Source organism: Gobio gobio, assembly GCF_949357685.1.
Source record: "Gobio gobio genome assembly, chromosome: 8".
NCBI lineage: Eukaryota > Metazoa > Chordata > Actinopteri > Cypriniformes > Gobionidae > Gobio > Gobio gobio.
In genome coordinates this window covers 6,030,259-6,035,702 of record NC_137114.1, presented here as the reverse complement: position 1 = coordinate 6,035,702, position 5,444 = coordinate 6,030,259, and positions in this window count along the sequence as shown.

Genomic DNA, 5,444 nt, shown 5'->3' with positions numbered 1-5,444 from the left:
CACTTCTTGGCAGAACAAAATAATCTACAGGAATGAAGAAATAAATATATAGTCATAAGGAAAGCAGTTCAAGCTAACCCAAGAGGACCATCAAACACATTTTTCTGCGACAAGCTTGGCTGTTTGACCCCAGGACTCTTCTCAAAAGGGTAATTGGATCGTTGCATGTTGAGGTCCAATTTTAAATAAACCTCAAAGCGGTGAACAGAAGCTTGCAATGGTCCACAACAGTAAGGCATGCTCAATAATCTTGTCAACAATAACACTAAAACTACATTAAAAACACAACAACTAGTAACTAAAGTGTTCATTAAAGGATTAGTTAACTTCAAAATGAAGATTTCCTTATATTTTACTCACCCTCATCTCATCCAAGATGTTCATGTCTTTCTTTCTTCAGTCGAATAGAAACTACGTTTTTTTTTGTTGATGAAAACATTCCAGGATTTTTCTTCACAGAATGGTTTTCAATTGCAACCAAAATGTTCAAGGTCCAAATCAATGCAGTTTCAAATGGCTTCAGATGCTCTGCGCGATCCCAGACGAGGAATAGGGTCTTATCTAGCCAAACAATCGGTCATTTAAAAAATAATAATTAATATACTTTGTAACCTATATTGCTCATCTTGCGCTGCTCTGCGACGTGCTAGTGATTGCGCAATTACGGTATCACACTAGACGTAGGCAGAAGTACTGCCCCGGTGTTTACAAAGCGCTCGTGTGAAGACTAATACAAACGTCCTTCAGCAAAAAAAAAAGGTAAAACAACGATACTGGGCGATTTCGAAGTTGAAGAGTTTTTTGGTAAAGGGAGTTTGTATTAGTCCTCGCATGGCCACTTGGGCGGTACTTCTGTCTACGTCTAGTGTGATCCTGTCCTGCATCCTATTCTTCCATTATCCAGAATGGCAGCACAGCACGGCAGTATGGTTCATGCGTAAATTAGCATTTTTATCTCAGCCTGAGGCTTATTATTTCAATTTTGGTATGAAGAGGTCTTTACATTTGCACAAAAAAGGATTTTTTTTGCTATTAAAAAACTAAACAAAAAAGCAAGCCCAGCCCAGGTGAGAAAAAGTAACGCAAAAGTAACGCAGAAGTAACGTAACGCATTACTTTTCTTAAAAAGTAACTAAGTAACTCAATTAGTTACTTTTTAAGGGAGTAACGCAATATTGTAATGCATTACTTTTCAAAGTAACTTTCCCCAACACTGGTTATTTTAAAATGTATTTGCCGAAATTAGTAATGATATTTATATACAGGTTTATTTAAAATAAATTTCACATGAAATATCTAAATTTCTCAGTTGAATTCATGGTGAAAACATGAATGTGCATAGTTTAGTGGAAGATTGCTGCCCTCTACTGGAAAACAAACACTTTTGCTAGTTCTCAATGAATAGTTTGTGCATGAATGTTAGATGCGCTCTTGCTATTTGTGTTTAGGCTGCAATGTGGCGAAGGTGCTATTTTTGTAATAAAAATAAAATAATAATAATATCATGAACATAATATTCAGGCTCCTCCATGGACTGCCACCTTAACGTGGTGGAGGGGTTTGAGTACCCGAATGACCCTAGGAGCTATGTTGTCCGGGGCTATATGCCCCTGGTAGGGTCTCCCAAGGCAAACAGGTCCTAGGTGACGGGTCAGACTAAGAGCAGTTCACAAACCCCTTATGATGACAAAAAGAAGGAGGACCGTGACGTCGCCCGGTATGGCGCAGCCGGGGCCCCACCCTGGAGCCAGGCCTGGGGTTGGGGCTCGTATGCGAGCGCCTGGTGGCCGGGCCTTCCCCCACGGGGTCCGGCCGGGCTCAGCCCGAAGGAGCGACGTGGGGACACCTTCCCGTGGGCCCACCACTCACGGGAGGGACCGTAAGGGGCCGGTGCAAAGCGAATCGGGCAGCAGTCGAGGGCGGGGGCCAAGACGACCCGATCCCTGGACACGGAAACTGGCTCTTGGGACATGGAATGTCACCTCGCTGGCGGGGAAAGAGCCTGAGCTTGTGCGTGAGATTGAGAGTTTCCGACTAGAGATAGTCGGAATCACCTCCACGCATGGCTTGGGCTCTGGAACCACACTCCTCGAGAGGGGATGGACTCTTTACCACTCTGGAGTTGCCCATGGTGAGAGGCGGCGGGCTGGTGTGGGTTTGCTTATAGCCCCCCAGCTCTGCCGCCATGTGTTGGAGTTTACCCCGGTGAACGAGAGGGTCGTTTCCCTGCGGCTTCGGCTTGGGGATAGGTCTCTCACTGTCGTTTGTGCCTATGGGCCGAACGGCAGTGCGGAGTACCCGGCCTTCTTGGTGTCCCTGGGAGGGGTGCTGGAAAGTGCTCCGACTGGGGACTCCGTCGTTCTACTGGGGGACTTCAACGCCCACGTGGGCAATGACAGTGAAACCTGGAGGGGCGTGATTGGGAGGAACGGCCCCCCTGATCTGAACCCGAGTGGTGTTCAGTTATTGGACTTCTGTGCTAGTTACAGTTTGTCCATAACGAACACCATGTTCAAGCATAAGGGTGTCCATCAGTGCACATGGCACCAGGACACCCTAGGTCGTAGGTCAATGATCGACTTTGTGGTCGTTTCATCTGATCTGCGGCCGTATGTCTTGGACACTCGGGTGAAGAGAGGGGCGGAGCTGTCAACTGATCACCACCTGGTGGTGAGTTGGATCCGATGGCGGGGGAGGAAGCTGGATAGACTCGGTAGACCCAAACGTACTGTGAGGGTCTGCTGGGAACGTTTGGCCGAGTCTCCTGTCAGAGAGATCTTCAACTCCTGCCTCCGGCAGAGCTTCGACCGGATCCCGAGGGAGGCTGGAGATATTGAGTCCGAGTGGACCATGTTCTCCACCTCCATTGTCAAAGCGGCTGCTCGGAGCTGTGGACGCAAGGTCTCCGGTGCCTGTCGAGGCGGCAATCCCCGAACCCGGTGGTGGACACCGGAAGTAAGGGATGCCGTCAAGCTGAAGAAGGAGTCCTATCGGGCCTGGCTGGCTTGTGGGACTCCTGAGGCAGCTGACAGGTACCGACAGGCTAAACGGACTGCAGCCCGGGTGGTCGTGGAGGCAAAAACTCGGGCCTGGGAGGAGTTCGGTGAGGCCATGGAAAAAGACTATCGGCTGGCCTCGAAGAGATTCTGGCAAACCGTCCGGCGCCTCAGGAGGGGGAAGCAGTGCCCTACCAACGCTGTTTACAGTGGCGATGGGCGGCTGTTGACCTCGACTGGGGATGTTGTCGGACGGTGGAAGGAATACTTCGAGGATCTCCTCAATCCCGCCGTCACGTCTTCCATTGAGGAAGCAGAGGCTGGGGGCTCAGAGGAGGACTCGTCCATCACCCGGGCTGAAGTCACCGAGGTGGTCAAGAAACTCCTCGGTGGCAAGGCACCGGGGGTGGATGAGATCCGCCCTGAGTACCTCAAGTCTCTGGATGTTGTGGGGCTGTCTTGGCTGACACGCCTTTGCAGCATCGCGTGGCGGTCGGGGACAGTGCCTCTGGGATGGCAGACCGGGGTGGTGGTCCCTCTTTTTAAGAAGGGGGACCGGAGGGTGTGTTCCAACTATAGGGGGATCACACTTCTCAGCCTCCCCGGGAAAGTCTATGCCAGGGTACTGGAGAGGAGAATCCGGCCGATAGTGGAACCTCGGATTCAGGAGGAACAGTGTGGTTTTCGTCCTGGTCGCGGAACACTGGACCAGCTCTATACCCTCTACAGGGTGCTGGAGGGTTCATGGGAGTTTGCCCAACCAGTCCACATTTGTTTTGGGATGGGGATCAGCACCTCCAAATCCGAGGCCATGGTCCTCAGTCGGAAAAGGGTGGCTTGCCCACTCCAGGTTGGTGGAGAGTTCCTGCCCCAAGTGGAGGAGTTTAAGTATCTAGGGGTCTTGTTCACGAGTGAGGGGAGGATGGAACGGGAGATTGACAGACGGATCGGTGCAGCTTCTGCAGTAATGCGGTCGATGTACCGGTCTGTCGTGGTGAAGAAAGAGCTAAGCCGTAAGGCGAAGCTCTCGATTTACCGGTCAATCTACGTTCCTACTCTCACCTATGGTCATGAGCTTTGGGTCATGACCAAAAGGACAAGATCCCGAATACAGGCGGCCGAAATGAGCTTTCTCCGCAGGGTGGCTGGGCGCTCCCTTAGAGATAGGGTGAGGAGCTCAGTCACTCGGGAGGAACTCGGAGTAGAGCCGCTGCTCCTCCACATCGAGAGGGGACAGCTGAGGTGGCTCGGGCATCTGTTCCGGATGCCTCCTGAACGCCTTCCCGGGAAGGTGTTTCGGGCATGTCCAACCGGGAGGAGGCCCCGGGGAAGACCGAGGACACGCTGGAGGGACTATGTCTCCCGGCTGGCCTTGGAACGCCTCGGTGTCCCCCCGGAAGAGCTAGAGGAAGTGTCTAGGGAGAGGGAAGTCTGGGCATCTCGGCTTAGACTGCTGCCCCCGCGACCCGGCCCCGGATAAGCGGAAGAAGATGGATGGATGGATGAACATAATGACGGGGTAGAATGGATTAGACATCATATAAAACAACAACACTAAAAATAAAAACATCAATGCATTACAAAAATAAAACAGTAGTAATTCCACAACTTAGACTGATAACATGTAGTGTTAAACCTTGATACACGGGGCACCAAGTAAAATATTGCCTAGGGCAGCAAATTGGTCAGGGCCGGCCCTGTCCTCGTCAGAGATCGTGCAGAGCATCTGAAGCCCTTTGAAACTGCATTGATTTGGACCTTGAACATTTTGGTTGCAATTGAAAACCATTGTGCGAAGAAAAATCCTGGAACGTTATTTCTTTTCGACTGAAGAAAGAAAGAAGTGAACTTCTTGGATGAGATGAGGGTGTGTAGAATATCAGGAAATGTTAATTTTGAAATGAACTAATCCTTTAACACACATCATATTGAGTGATAAGGAGTAATAGCCTGTCCCTGTAACTTTTATTGGATAATAAATTGGATCATAATCATTTATGAATAAACATACCCCAAAAAAATCCTAAATAATACAGCAATCTTGCTATAAATACATATTATTCTAATTTGAACCATTTCAAATAATTTAGAAATAAACATGTTAATTAGGCAAATCATAATAATTTGATAACATTCACTCTGATTCACACTTCTAACCACATCTAAAACTCTTTTTGACTGAAAACTGATTTTGTGCATTATTTGTACATTTTGGCAATAACATAACATATAAAATATATATATTTCTTTATAATTTATAATTCATAATATATATATATATATATATATATATATATATATATATATATATATATATATATATATATATATATATATTGGGAGAATGGAATCCACACAGTTCTTTGTTTTCCTCCGATACAGCATAACTATTACCCATGTTTTATCTATTAAGGTCTTTGGTAGATCTTCATACTTCCTCTTGAATAC